The sequence below is a fragment of the Pteropus alecto genome, unplaced genomic scaffold (assembly GCF_000325575.1).
Source record: "Pteropus alecto unplaced genomic scaffold, ASM32557v1 scaffold215, whole genome shotgun sequence".
NCBI classification, from domain to species: Eukaryota; Metazoa; Chordata; class Mammalia; order Chiroptera; family Pteropodidae; genus Pteropus; species Pteropus alecto.
Window position 1 is genome coordinate 854,852 of NW_006436287.1, and position 16,494 is coordinate 871,345.

Genomic DNA, 16,494 nt, shown 5'->3' on the forward strand with positions numbered 1-16,494 from the left:
TTTCTCCCAGCCTTTCTGTTACCATCCTGGCCTGTCTCCCTCAGGCAGCTGGGAGCAGGGTGCCTTCGATTTCTCTATTCAGTCTGAGGCGTAGCAATTTTCTGCTCTCCCATAATTAGGGGAATTTTAAGCAAACTCCCCGACGGATGATTACAGCAGGTTCAATTCCAGCTCCTTTGATCAGAGAAGAATGAGGACGTTGTTGGAATATTCCTCGACCTGGGGCCAGACACGCTCTGGGGTGGAAGTCTGGCTCTTTGACTCCCCCTGGAGGACACTGGACTTTTTCCCTGGCATCTGAGTGTCCCTGGGCACTGGAGACTTTCCAAGGGAGGATTGGGTTCAAATCGGCTTCATTAAGGGTAATGCTGGATATGGCTGGCTCTTGGCCAATATCTGGGCTCAAAGCCAGGGTTGGGGCTGGTGACTTGGGTGGGAAAGGAAATTAAAGAGTCACATAGGGCAGTCTCCGAAGATTGTTGTGAATGGTTGTGCAGGTAGTATACCGTGCTCTCTAGAGGGCATCATTCCCTCTATACCTTATGTGAATGGAGACTCTTAGGGTTGTGCAGAGTCCAACCCGCACAACACACTTGGGAGCTTGAATTTGCCTCTAGGAAATTTAAATGACTCCAATTTTCTAAAATGTCAGAGATAAAGGTGCCTTCTTGGAATTGAAAGAGACGTTTTTCTTTATTTTGTTCATTTCCCTGAGTCCTTTGTGCCCACCAAAAGTAGTAAGCAATAATGGGAAGAGCATGGCCTTTGGAGCAGCTTGACTAGAGAATGTTTCCTGGCTGTGTGATCTTCGGTTAATTTATGAACCTCTCTGAACCTTAATATCCATCTTAAAGGATTATTTTGAGAATTAAATAAGAAATGGACTAAAACACTGCTAGGTACATAATAGGTGCTCAGTAAATATCATTCTCTTTCCTGTTTCCTGGCCCACTTCACACTCTTTAAACATCACCCTCCAGAGCAAACCCTAGTCTCCTCTGTCTGCACTCTGCCATTCCTGCATACCCCCAAAACTGCCAGATGGGGCATATTAATAGACTATTAATATTCTATTAATCTTCTAGCAGTGGGCCTGGCTTTTCCATAGGTTAATTAGGCCATATTTCAAGAAAATTATGACGGTATATTCTTACACTAATTAAGTGGCTTTAAACCATCTTCACAACGCAGCTCCATGAATCATAATTAAGCTTTACCACCAAGTGCCTCTGCCAGCCACAGAGCCCAGCACGTGGCCTGCTCTGCCCGCTTTCAGTCACTGGAGAGGATGCCCTGGATCGGTGGGTTTGAAAAGGACTTATTTTCTTGGGATCATGTCAGAATAATTCTCAGTGAATATTGGATGAGGCTTTGCACTGTTTTTCTTTTGTTTTCACAAGGAGAGAGACGAAAAGAAGTACTGTAATGATATAGGTTTATCTTCTTCTCCTTGCTCTGTCGAGTAGATTTGCATAGATTCCCAGGGGATGTAGGAGCTGGATAAGAAAGGTAATGCCTGTGTGCTTGAGCACGTGGGTTCATGTGTCAGTTGTGAGTGTGCATGAGAACATGTATGTTATAGCTATTGTTCAATAGGGACCTATGTCTGACATTAGCCAGCTCAGTTCCTGACTACTTGCAAAAGAAAGCAATGCACCAGAAAACATTTGTTTGAGAGGCTGGATATACCTTCTCAGTCCTGAGTGTTTCGTTCTTGACTTACCTTGCGAGTGAAGCTGCTTACACTTCGACAGTGGCCACTCTTTTGGCTACTGTCAAGACAAGCTTGAGTCATCGGAGCCCTTGTCAAAAGATCCACTTTTGAGTCTCAGCTCTACCATTTGCTGATTGTTGGCTTGAGAAAGTCGGAGCCTCAGCTTCCTTATCTAGAGAATGAAAGCAATACCAACTGTCATAGGACTGATGAGAAAATGGAATAAGACAATAGGATGATGCCAATGACCAATGTGAGAAAGTAGCAAATTCTGAACTGTTCTTCCAGCCATGGAGAAGGGCTACTCCCTTCCAAGGGTTTTTGGAACCAAGGTGCCAGGTTGTCTGATGGCTCTAGAGTCTAGTGTGTTCCATTCATGTTAATGGAGGCCACAGAAGTCCCTGTGGGACCAGGATCCAGGCCCACAGGTCCAGTAGCACTAAGCACTCACCACTGGGGCCTCAGGGACACATGTTTTTCTCCTGCATGAGGGAAAATACAAAGTGTCTCATCAACTCCTACCACAGGAGCTTGGAGAGGTCACCACGGGTCACGGTGGCAAATTGGAGGATGGACACAAAATGTCCAGAAAAGGTTTATAATCAGCCTTCTGGGACTCTCAACCCTAGAATTATAGTCCTTGAAACTCCGGCCTCTCTGGTTCTTATTTTCCTGTGTCCCTGACCTCACACTGCACCATCTCCCTACATTGCTTCATGCAGTCCTGTCTGTCCCATCCCAGATACCTTCCTAGTCAGCAGCTCAGACAGCAAAGGGGAAAGGGGGAGGCTTACCCTCTCTCTCTCTTTCTCTCTCTCACTCTCTGCCTTTCCACCCCCCTCACTGTGGAGAGATGACTCTAGGCATTTCGAGTAAGACACTAATCAAATAAGGACAGGTGACAATACATCAATATCTTCTGTAGAAGCCTGAAGACACTCGACTCTCCTCAGCAAGAGGACAGAGAATTGGGGGGATGAGAAGGAGGCAGCATTTATTTAACTTGGTTGTCACACAGCCTCCAGCTCCTCTGACAAGAGAACACCACGTGAAGGCACAGATAAGCCCAGCTGGAACATTGACAGCAAGCAAGAAGGTCCTGGCTTCCTGCTTGCTGTTCTAGCCTGTGGATTATGGTTCTGGTATAACGGAGGAAGGTGAGAGGCCAGTGAGGTTTTCTGAAAACATGACCTGCTGGTAGACAGGGATAAGCCTCCTTCTCCCTGATGAAGGAAAGGCTGGCCTAGGCTAGCAGGAGATGAGAGCTTGGGGGAGGCAACATTTAGACAAGAGAAGAAGAGCAGTCTTCTCAGTAAAGATGCAGGTCATATCCAAGGTGAACTTCTTACTATTTACACTGAGGAAAGGAAGAGAGGGTGGGGCACCTGGCAGTGGCCTAGAGCATTGCAGTGTGCATGGGCCAGCCTCTGTGGTGCTGGCCCATGCACATAGTGCCCATAGAGCTCTTCTGGCCACACAAACAAAGATTGTTGGAGAACTTCTGATGGTGCGGTTGTCTGGGCAGGAGGTGGGTAGAGTACTGGACAAGGAAGGGGACAACAGATAATAAGGAGGACAGAACTTTAAGAATACAGTCTGGAGCCATGGGGGCTTAGCTTAAGGAGATAGCTCCCCTTGCATATGGCACTCACACTGACTTCTTGACAAAAAGGCTCGCACAATGGATATTTAATCACTAATGCATGCCCACATGTGAATGCACACCCATGAAATCATACGTGCACTAACATGAGGTAGCTGAGGATAGTCCTGGCTAGACCCCAATTCAAGGTCTCAGTGTAGCCTTTGCTACATAACTTTACCTTGCTGAGCCTCAGTTTCCTCATTTATACAATGGGAATGAACAGTCCCTTTTCTGTTTACTTCAAAGAACTGTCATAGTCATGAGACAGAAGAAAGGATGGGGAAGCCCGTTGTGGACTGAAAATCTGCTCCAGTGGTGAGGCCCAGTGAGGGTCATTATTGTCGTGTTGTCCTACCCAAGCCTATCCTGACCAGGGAGCTCCAGCGCTGTGGGGAGGAAAATGAGTGAGAACTAGTTCTCTCTTCTCTCCTCCCTTCCTCTTGTCAAAGCCAAATCAGGTGGGGAAAGAACTCGGTGCAGCTCTGCCTCCTTTCAGCCCATCATTCCCTAACTCACAGTCCAACCCAGGAGTAGGGTGTTGGCTATCTTTGTCTACAGAGGTGTGGGAGTCATGAGCTGGAAAAGAGCTGAAGACCTCTGCTTTAGATAGAAACAAACTAGAAAAGTTGGGTTAAGCTCTGGTCATCACTTCTCACCTGGCAGTGCCTAGGAACTGGGCCCCCCTACAGGACCGCTAGAGGACCATGAGACCAGTGGACTCAGGCTGATATGCCCTGTGTGTACTGAGCTTGTGGAGTTGGGGAGAGGGGTCAGATTAACCCTGTACAAGATTATGGCCAAAAGGAGCTTGTAGATAGAGATGGGCTTCAATTTTTTTTCTAGGTTCTCAATGGAAAGAGGCCTTTCAGAGTCCTTTCCCCAACCCTGTGCTGTAGTAGAGAGGGAAATGGGAAAGTCAGAGAGGAAAACCCTAGCATCTTTGCTCTTTCAAGGGGAATGATGTTTACTAGCATCCGAGGGGCATCATGCACCCCTTCAAAATCCAGATCCCCTTATCCTTCTGGGCCAATGTCCACATACACTCTGAGAAAGTTGAGCTTTAGTGTAAAAGAGAGAACACAGTGACTCTGGAGTCACAAAGATTCAGCTTCAAATCCTGACTCCATCACAGTCAAGCTATGCCACTTAAGCTCCCTAAACCTCTGCCTCCTTACCTGTAAACAAGGATAACAATAATACCTACATTATATATTTGTATTATACATTAAATAATATATATAAGAGGCTAAACAAAATGCCCAGCACATGATAACCTCCAAATAAACATTAACTGTGACTCTCCTAGTACCTGTAGTTCTCTCCCCTGTTTGTTACTGCAACTTGGCTTGGTTTATCCTGACTAATTTCCATTAGTGGTAAATGCTATATATAAAGAAATTAAACAGGATAAAACAGAGTGACCAGAGGGCTGATTACTTTACATAGAGTGGTCAGGGATGGTCTCTTTGAGGAGGTCACATTTGAACTGAGACTTGAATGATGAGAAAATGTCAGCAATGCAAACATTAGCAGGGACTGGAAAGGTAGAGGAGAAGGGCATATCAAGTGCAGGGAACAGCAAGTGGAAGAGCAAGTGGGGAGCACACGTGGCATCTTCAAGGTGCTTGGAGAAGTCTGAATGGTTGGAGCATAATAAGTGAGGAGGAGAGTGATGGGTATGTTAGAAGAGTATTCAGGGATCTAGTGTCTCCAGGATACAGGACAGAGCCTAGCACAGAGTAAAAAAGGAATATTCACTTCAACTAAATCCAACTTGGTGTAGTATAAGAAGGTAAATATGGGTCAAGGATCTCTTCTAGGGATAGTTTGAGAAATATGTCAGGAATATCTTTTGTGTTAATATTTGGTCTTTTACCCTGTTCCTGACATCAGGCTCCTAAATCCTTTGTAATATCCTGGGTGATCGGAGGGTTCTTTGTCCCAAGGAAGCAGCTCAGTGGTCTTCTGGATGGCTCCTGGATGGGGCTGGTTGCTAGAAAAACCAAGCCATGATTAGAAGCTCGGAACTTTCAGCTACACTGCCCCTTACCATTTTCTAATGAGAGAGGGATTGAAAATGGAGTTAATTGATCATGAGTAAGCTTCTATAAAAATCCTAATAATATGGTGTTCAGAGAAGTTCAGGTTGATGAACATGTCTACGTACTGGAAGGGTGATGCACCTCCAACTCCATGGGGACAGAATCTTCTGTGCTCAGGATCCTCCCAGACTTCACTCTATGTATCTCTTCATCTGCCTGTTAATCTGTGTCCTTTATCATATCATTTAATAAACTGGTAAATGTAAGTACATGTTTCCCTGAGTTTCATGAGCCACTCTAGCAAGTTAATCAAAATGAGGGAGGGGGATGCTGGAACCTCAATATGTAGCCAAGTCCTACAAAAGTTGTGGGTAACCTGGTGACCTATTGCTTGTGATTGGCATCTGAAGTGGGGGCTGTTTCATGGAACTGAGCCCTTAGCCTATGGAATCTGACACTATCTCCAAGTAGATGGTGTCAGAATTGAGCTAAATTGTAAGACACTCAGCTGGTATCACAGAGAATTGTGTGGTGGAGGAAAACCCATATATCTGGTGTCAGAAGTGTTATGAATGAGGTAGTTGTGTGAGAATAAAGGAGAAACATTTGAGGGAAACTGAATTTTTCCAATTTAGATAGGAAGAAAGACTATGAGAAAATTAAGAGACACAAAGGTTAGGAAAACAAGCACTAATAGGTGTCTGTTATGAGTCTCTGGAGAAAAAAGAATAAATAGAAAGAAAAAAATCTTGGAAGAAAGAGTAACTTAACTTTTTCCAGAATTAAGGGAACATATAAACTTTCAGATAGAAAGGATTAAGAGAATGCTGAACAAGGTAGAGAAGAAAAAACTCATACATGGACACATTAGGGAGATATCTAAGAGCATCACAGACAGAGAAAGCATTCATGGAGAAAAAGCAGTCACCTCAAATAAAGAGAATCAGAGTGATAATGGGATTACAATCAAGTGATAGTTAGAAATTGTTGGGGAAAAAACCTTTGAACCTAGAATTTTATATATTGCTAAATATTTATTTAAATGTGAGGACAAAATAAAGATATCCTCAGACATAAAGGTGTATGCAGAATGTATTCCAGTAATAGAAAAGTAAATCCAAGAGGAAGATATAAGATAAGAAAAATAAGAGTAAAAAGAGTTTATTAAATTTTATCATTGCTTGAATAAATGATGAATACATTCATAATCTGGAACTAAAATCCAGATAATGTCAACATGATAACAGGAGAGACAAGAAGCGGGAAGAGACCAAAAGAATAGCCAAAATATCCCACATGTCTGAAAAATAAAAACATACTACCAAATAGCCCTTAGACTAAAGAAAAAAATTGAAGGAAAATTATGAATTACTTAAAATTGAATGTCAAGGAAAGTTCTGCATGTCAAAATTTGTGTACTACAACTAAAGTGATACTAAGAGGAAAGTTTATAGCTTTAAATACATCTATCAGAAAATAAGAAAGACGAAAAACAGGAGAGCTATGTTTTCAAGTCTAGAGGAGGAAAAAAAGTAGAGAAAACTCCTCTCCCAAACAAAAAGTAAATACTAAAGATTAGAGCAGAAATGGATGAAATAAAGAACAATATCAAGAACAGCAAAAGCAATAGAAATGATCACAAGATAAACATCTTTTAAAAGACTAATAAATTAAACATCAAGGAAACAAGAGAGAAGCTTTCAAATAACCAAACTACAGAATTAAATAGGTATAGAACTAAGATTTGAAAATATAAAAATGGTATTAGAACAATTATATACATATCTACAACTATATACATTTGAAAACCTTGATGAAATGCACAAATTTCTGGAAAATATACTGAAGTTGGCACAAGATAAATAGAAGACTTGAATAGACTAATAGCAAAATAACAAATTAAAATAGTAATTATAAAAGTCTCCCTGCTACCTTAAAAGTCTCAGGTTATTTTATAAGTATTTATAGGTAAACTCTACCAAAATTTTAAAGAATAACTAATTGATATCCAACACAAGTTGTTCCAAAAATAGAAAAAAGAGAAAGCTGTCCAGATCATTATATGAACTTGATGTAACTTGGTACAAACTTGATACAGAAAGAAAGAAAAAAAGAAAGAAAGAAAGAAAGAAAGAAAGAAAGAAAGAAAGAAAGAAAGAAAGAAAGAAAGAAAGGAAATTATAAGAAAAGAAAATTTTTAGCCACTCTTATTTAAGAATATAGGTATTAAAAACTTCAATAAAGTATCAACTGAATCTAATTTAATAAAGAATCAACTGTTTTAAAAACAATGCATACTTATTCAAATAATGGAATACTAACTAATATGAAAAAGTTAAGTACTATTATCCACAACAATCTGCATTTTTGAGTGAAAAACCAGACACATAAGATTACAAACTATATGATTCCATTTCTAAGAATTTCGGGACAGGCAAAATGAATCTATACAGAGAGAGTTAAGAAGAGTCATTATCTTGGGATGGGTAGTTGGCAATATAGACTGGTTGGGAGAATGAGAGAACCAACTGCTGGGCTGGAAATATTCATTCTCTTGATCTGAGTGGTGTTTAAATAGGTGTATACATATGTAAAAGTTAATCAAGCTGTACATATGAGATTATTGCACTTTATGAAATATAAGTTATACTGCAATGAAAAAAAAAAGCACTCTGAATGGGAAGCCTTTATCCCAGCAATGTGAGAATAGTTCCCATTAGAAAGTCTATCGAGCTTTTAAGCCACGCTTCTCTTGCTCAGTCCCGCTTCCATGTCTGAAAGTGTACTTTCCCTTCTAATAAAGCTTTTCTTTTCTTCTGTAAAAACAAACAACAAACAACAAACAAACAAACAAACAAAAACAACAACAAAAAAGAAAGTCTATTGATATAATTCATCTCTTTAGAGTAGGGGTTGACAAAGTTTCTTGTAAAGGGTGAGATAATACATTAATACATATTTTAGACTTTATGGGCCATACAGTATCTGTCCCAATTACTCAGTTCTGCCACTGCAGTGTGAAAGCGGCCATAGACATTATGTAAATATATCTGGCTGTGTTCCAATTAAACTTTATTTGTAAAAATACAATTAACAATTCAATTCATTCTACAGTCTCTATTTTGCTGATCTCTAATTTAAAGGAATAAAAAAGAAAAATGACAGTTATTTAAATGGATACAAAAGCCAGCTGATAAAGTTCGATATCACTGAATGATTTTTTAAAAACTCTTAGGAAAATAGAAAATTTTCTAACTTGGCAAAGACTAGCCAACCAAATCCCCTGGCAAACATCATACCTAAAGAAAAAAATTTTCACGTATTCCTATTAATGTCCACTATCACCGTCATACTGTTCAGCAGAATTCTGAAGGTCTTGACCAAAGCAATATGACAGGAAAAAGAAATAAAAAATAGAAGTACTGGAAAGAAAGAGAAAATAGTTGTTATTGCAGGGGATATCATAATTTAATGAGAAAACTCAAAGAAGTTCCAAAACATTTAGAACTAAGAGAGTTTAGCAAGTTTGCTGGATTCTAGATCAACATAGACATTTGTGTATAGAAAGCATTAATACCATTGACAATATCTAGGGGACAAATCCAGGTTTTGAGGGACAGAAGTTTATGCAATTTGGGGAGCCCTCTTTAAGCAAAATAAAATAAAACTACAGATTCAAAATTAGGTAAAAAAATAAATGTTTCTTTAGAACGAGAAATCACAACTAATTACAATTTAAAAACTGAATAGTACAATGAACGTCACAAACAGAAAAGCAACATGTTATTTTTAAAAATTAATTAACTGCCTGACTTATCTTTAGCTCTGTACCTTTAAGTCCAGATGTCTGGTGAACCAAAACAGTGGGTAGAGTGATTTCATGAATACCTGGAAGCCATTCTGGCACCAAGATGCCTAACAATGACTTAACTTAAGATGCCTAACAATGACTTAACTATATATGGAAGCTATTGTAACTACATGAATACATCCCATTAATCCCCAATAAACTGTATCCCCAGCTCAAATTCCCCTTAGCTGGACCTCCAAAATACCTGTGATCATTTTAATGCTGCCCAACAGTAGGGGAGATGCAGTGGAGGGGATGCTGGGATGGAAAGAGACAGCAGTCTTTACAAATTATGGTTGAAATACTCCACTTTTGCAGTTTTACAATAACATGGACACATTTCTAGGCGTCCCCCAGGAGCTTGGACAGGACAGTTGACCTGTCGTGAATATAACGATGAAAATCACAGAGGCGATTGGAATTAACCACAAAGGCCCAAGACCGCAAAGGAAAAAAACATTAAACTTTACCATTAAATGAAAGCCCTAAATAAAAAGAACTACTATATCTGTGTTTGAAATGATTTAATCTTGGGAAGATAGCTATTAATCCCAAATTAATTCCTACATTCAATTAAATTCCATCAGGAATTTTGGAGAATTAAACCAATTGATTATAAAATTTATATAGAAGAATCGAGATCCACAAATAGCTAATCCAATTAAAAAAGAAGCAATAAAGAGGAAACATTTGTTCTGCTGATAATCAAACTGATTGCAATAAAGATATAATAATAAAAGGAGTGTGTTATTGGCATAGGAACAAACAACTAGGCCGAGAGAATAGAGTAAGGGACCAGGACAGACTTAGACATGCATAAATAAACAAACTAAATAAACAAAAACAAATCTAAGTAAACAAAACTACGAGGGAACTCAGCACATGATAGAGGTAGCATTACAAATCAGTGAGAGAATGATGAATTATTAAGTAAAGAGTATCAGAAAAAAAAATGATTCAGTTTTGGAAATAAAGTTAGATTCCTCCTCAACACTACATTAAATCAAATTCCAAATGAAGAAAGAACTAAATGTGAAAATTATAAACACAAATAAAAGAAAATTTATTAAAAATAACTAAGAACTTCGAAGTGAGCATTTCTCTGAAAAGATTAAAAACACCATACACAAATAAAAGGCACAAAATAAATGGATGTGAATACATAGATGTTAGAGCTTTCTAATTAAAAAAAAAAAAGCAGTATAAATAAAGTTAACAGAAGTAACAGACTGGGAGTAGATAATTTTAGACATCTAAAGCTGACAAATGTTTAATATGCAGCATATACAAAGAACTGCAAATCCATATGAAAAACACAAACATCTAATAGATGAAGGAAAAGAAGCTATAAATAGGCCATTCATAGAAGTGGCTATTTGAAGAGCTAATAACTGTATGAAGAGTTGCTTAATCTCTTTAACACAAATTAAAATAAGAAGGTACTATTTTACCCCTTCACACTGTCAAAAATTAGAAAATTAAAATCCTTTCAAGCACTAGTAGGTAGGTGGGGAAGAGAAAGCCCTCGGTCCCTGTTGGTGGGAAGTGTGCCATGCTGCAGGGAAGTGTGGCCTACCCCACAACTGAGGTTCTGCACCTTCGCCTCATCCTGACACTCACCGTTGGGTGTAAGACTTCAGAGAGTCTCTCGTGGGCCCATGGGAGACATGTGTATCAGTTGGGATGGTCCAGATCAGAGCTAGCCAGTGTCCTTCACTGGGGGATGTGTAAATAAAATGTGGCATGTGCGTATGATGGAATACCATGCAGCCATCAGACATAATTAACTATGTCTACGTTCAGCACGTGGGAAGCCTTGCAACACACTCAGGGGAAGAAATGTAAGAGACAGAGTGGAATGGATATAGTGAAACCATGCATGTAAATTTTAAGACACAGACAACACTATGTTTTGAAAAGGTGCCCATATGTCTAAATAAAACTCCAAACATTAGAATAGAAGGACATTTTAATGCTTCAGTTTGATGCAGAGATATTTTGATGCAGCTGTGCCAAAATGTAGTGGGTCTGTTACTTGTTACCCAGAAATGTATGCTGTAGAGACTCTTTCTTCTTTCTACTTGGCTCCAGGGTGGAGTTTGGGGTTGGAACAAACAGACTGCTTTGCTCATAACTTGGTAATGAGAGCAAGCTAAGAGTTTAATGGCTGCTTTAGAGGCCACATCAAGTGTCTTTGTGTCAAAACGGATTAATCAAGATGTCACTTCACCTTCCAGAAATAAGTTAAAAGGCTCTGTTCCAGTAAGTACTCTGGACTGCAGTGGGGCTAATATTACTTTCTGTGAGGTTCATTTGCCCTGTGAATCCCGGTGCTTCCGAAACATGTCATTTTAAAATGGGAACATTGGTCTTTCCTAGGGGACCACATTGAGGGTCAAGGCTCATACTCTGGGGTCCCAGGTCTCCTTAGTCTCCCTCTTGGTCTCATGTTGGTGATACTGTTGCCTCTCTGTTTGCATTTGAAAGCAAAAGAGAAAAAGAAGTAATAAATAAAATCAGAAAAAAAAAGCTAAAGGATTACTTAATAAAACAATAGAGATCAAAACAGTAAGAACAGATAGCTCTGGCATAAAAACAAAAATGGTCTACTGAATGAGACCATAAAGGGTCAGGTGAGGTCTTTTGTTTACATTAAAAATAACTACGCCATAAAGCAGGGGGCCTGAGGTTCAGGGTGTGAGCTTTTAGATGCTGTAGCACAGAGCCAGGCACAGGGAGCTAGGCACCGAGATGCTCCACCTGATGGGGCAGAACTGATGGAAGGTCTTTACAACCTGGAGTCTACAGTTCTGGCATCCCGAGGCACTTTCCCTGGCCTTCCAGGTGATCTCTGCCCTCTCCCTTCTTTCTGCTTTCTTCCTCACTGTGCCTGCTTCCCTGGCAGTCAGGAGAGGAGTCATAACCTGTGGGCTTCAGTCCCAGCTTTGTCCCCTACTAGCCCTGGGACCTGGGCGTATATCTGATTGTCGACTTCCTTATCCCTCAAAAGGGAAGAATCATAATATTGGCTGCATCTGCCTCCCAGGCATCCTTTGTAACCATAGGGCACCAAAGAAAACTGAGGAAATTTTACCAATGGAAGCTCTGCTCAGGACTCCCTCCCCAAGAAGACCTGCATGAATGCTTCCACCTAGACTTAGAGAATGCACCCCATTATTCTGTTACGCTGAAGGTATCTCCTCCACGTCTGGAAAAGTGAGGAGGTTATTAGTTGGTGCTTAATAGATATTAATTGATTAACTGATTGATCGAAAGATCTTGTGTTCTCATTGTTTCCCTGCCTCCCAATCAAGACTGTGAACCCTTTGAAAGATAAACCTTTTCTTTCTCTCTCCTTCCCTTCCATTTATCTTATCAAACATCAAATACTTGAACATCAACTATGCTCCAAGCCCAGTTGTAGGCCTTGGAGACGCCAGACTTAGTCCTGCCCTCTGAAACTTGCATTCTGGGTGGTAGAGGAGAGAGAAGACAGTTAAAAATCAAGGAAACAAACACATAACAAAAATAACTGAAGAATCTGAGAAGTGAAATGGACACGAAAAAGAGACTGAGACAGGGAGCCACAGGAGAAGGGATCTACTTTAGGTAGGGTGGATAGGGCAGGCCTCTTCCTGGGCAGGAGACATAAAGTCAGGTAGAAGGATGAAGAAGATCTGGCTGGTGGGCACAACAGCGGAGCTTAGGGGAGTGCTCCAGGGAGAAGGAACCGTGTCTGCAATGGTCCCTGAGGTTTCAAAGTAAGGAAAACCAACCTCTATGATTGGAGTAAAGTTTAAAGGGACTGGAGCAAGAGTGGAGCAGAGGAGGGAGATAAAGTCTGAGAGGGAATCAGGAGCCGAATTGTATGGAAGGTCCTTGTGGGCCAAGAAAGGGCTGTGGATTTTCTTTTCAGAGCAACAGGAAATTACAGAGGGGTTTTAAGTAGGAGAATGATGTGATCTTTCTTATATTTTTGAGACTCTTGGGGACTAAAGAGGATGTTAAACACACAATGAAGACAGAATCCGTCATCCCGAATGTGGGACATCCTATCATAAAGATGACTTCTTGAAGAAGATGGTAGGGACTATTAAAGCCTAAAGAGGCTTAGGAGACAAATGCAATGGGCAGGACTTGTTTGCATCCTGATTTGAACAAACCAACTGTAAAAAGTTGTTTTTGAGGCAATTGGGGAAATTTAAATATAGACTGAGTATTAGATGATATTAAGAAACTATTGTTAATTTTGTGAGGTGTGTTAATGGTATTGTAATTAGATTAAAGGAAAAGAAGTTATCTATTAGAGATACATAGTGAAATATTTACAGGTGAAATGAAATAATGTCTGAGATTTGCTTTTAAATACCTCAGAAAAAGAAATTTGTGTCTGGGAGAAGAGATTAAATGAGATTAGCAAGATATTGATATGTTTGGAGGCTGGGTGATGGTACATGGGTTCATTATACTAGCTTCTTAAATTTTCCATAATAAAAAGTAAAAATTACATATTTTTGAAGTTCCCTGTCTTGCTGTGGCGTGATGTGTGGTGCCCACCGTATGCAGCACCTTGGCACCGGTTCCCAGTGGGTGGGGCTGTCTCTGAGGACCGAGGAGCAGGGGCCTGTAGATGGAATGTCAGGGAGCACTTTGTGGGATGATGGGGAGGAATTGGTAAGAACCATCTGTGGACATTCTGCTCATGGCCCCAGGCATGGTCCCCAGCTGTCCCCAACAGAGGGGTTTGACCATGAGCTGTAGACTCAGACAGGCGTGGGGGCAATTCCCAAGTTGGCTATCTGCTTTCTGTTACCTTGGGTAGAACTGCTCAGTTTCTTATCTGTAAAATGGGAATCATTACAGTACGTTTCCCATGGGTTGTTACAAGTATTAAGTAAAATAGTTTGTAAAACTCCAAGCTCAGTGCCAGGCAATGGTTACTATTCAATTCCTGGTAGCCATTGTAGATATGCCACAGACTGGGCTGAGGCACAGCAAGACTGGATTCTGGAAGCTTCTCTGGGGGATTAGTCTCCAGCATCTAGAAAGCTGAGGCCAAATACATGTGTTGAAGTACATGAGCCATCATGCATGCACACACACCTCTGGCTTGCATTCACCCACCTGCATACACATAGACACCTCTCCACAGGGGCCTCGTCATGGCACAGCCTGAGCAGGCCTGGAGTGTGACCTCCAGGAAAGGTTAGGGATGGTCCTCCCTAGGGGACACAGAGTGGAAGTGAAAGGAGTTGGTGCTCAGAGGAGACTGGTCTGTGCAGCCCATGGAAAAGCTGGGCACTTGGTGGCCCTAGTGGGAGGACACTGGAAGTGAAAATGGTGCCCTAGGTTAAGCAAAGGGCTGAGGAGACATTATAATAAGAAAGGGGAACAGGCTGGGGCCTAGGGACTCCGCAGGAGAGGCAAGAGGTAGAACCTGGCTGGATAGTCTTTAAATACCAGGGAGAACAACAAAGAAGCTTTAACAAACCTACAAGCAACATGAAAACAGTTGTTTCCCTGGGGCCTATTTATAGTCCTAGATCTGCTAACCTCAGGCCACCAAGGGCTGGACGACTTCATAGGCTCCTGGCTGACCCCAACTACAGCCTGTCTCTTGTGGCACCATGGACCGGGTTCTCTCTGTTTGGTAGGGCAGGAGAAATGCAGGCCTCCAGGCCTCCTGGGACCTTTTCTCTCTGTCCTCGATTTTGATATGAAAGCCAAAGGAAGAAACATTTGGATCGTGAGAGACAGTTCCCATGATGTGTGCAGGAGAGTTAGTTCCTATCTACCCAGGTATCAGCTCTCGCAGCCAAAAATAATCTAAGGATCCTATGCTAGAGAGACAGGGAGACATGGAAGGCCTGTGCGTGCAGGACGAGATGTGAGGGAGAGAAATAGGGTGGTGACAGGACGGGCTTCTGGAGCTCAGGTCTGTGAGGGAAGGGCAGGTATACAGAGAGAAGTTTGGAAAGCTGGGACACCCCAAGCTCCCAAGAAGAAAGGCAAGGAGGCAGGGCAGAGAGGGTGAGTGTACCCTCTCTTTGTCTTCCCTTCCCCTCACTGTAGGCACAGGGACAACAGACTGCTAACTCAATTCTGCCTTCATCGCTGGGAAGATGCTTTAAATCAAATCCCAATTTGAGTGGTGGGAGGGAGAGAGGAGACCCTTTCTGCCTTCACTTACTCTATTTTATAGAATAATTTGGGGAGTCACTAATCTTGTGTCACATTAACGCCAATAAAACACTCAATGGTTATCACTTTTCAAATGTCAATATTTATTAACTCCAGAGCCTAGCACTAACTTCCAAGCAGCTTCCTTCCATGGGCAGGCCTAGTGGGAGGAGCAGCTGGAGGAGCCCTGTCCTGTGGCCCTCCATTCTGCCCTTCATTCTGCCCTGAGCCCTGGGGTCAGTGCTGGGAGTCTCAGGAATATCCCCCTGTTAGAAACACAGGAACACCGAGTTGGGAAGGGGGCTCCTCTTGCTTCTTCTAATCCAGAGGATCTTGTCCCCTCTGCCAATCATAGGAAAGAACAATTTCTCTTCTAGCCCAGTCTCCAACCCTGCAACATCATTAATGCTCCACATGGAAGGGGGTCCTCCTGGTGATGTCTGACAGGAGTGTCCTTGCTGGTACCTCAGCCATCCTTAGTCCAACCAGGGCTAGGGGCTGAGGACCCTTTGACACAGATCAAATGACTTGACACTAGAAAGTTAAGGGTCCTGCTTGGGAGCTGAAGATCAGGGAAGGCAAATGAGTTCACTGCCTGTCCCCACATCACCTCAGGGCACACTCTGAGAGCTTTCGGGACTGAGGTTCCAGAAGCTGAGCCTCCTTGTGACATGTCTGAGGGATCACCTCTCATCATGTTTGATTCTCCTTCTGGTGAACCCCTCTTCCCACAGGAGTAAATGCGGACATCCGAAGGCGAATTCTGGGGCATAGCTCCCAAACGACTGCAGCTTTTCCTTGTTCTTATCTGAAAAAAATTCAAGAACCTTTGACATTTTGCTCCACAATATATGCCTCCTTGTTTTAAATTACTTATCAGTTAAATAACTTTCTCCTAAGAATCTTTGCATCAATTCACATTCCAGGAAGCTGGGGTATGTTTGTTCACCAGAACTTTGAAGGACTTGTGAACCCTAGTTTGGGAAGCAAGGCTTTGAATTGTCTGAGTGTCTGTCTCATCATCTTGCCATGTTTACAAGTATGAGCCCTTTGTATCTGCGGG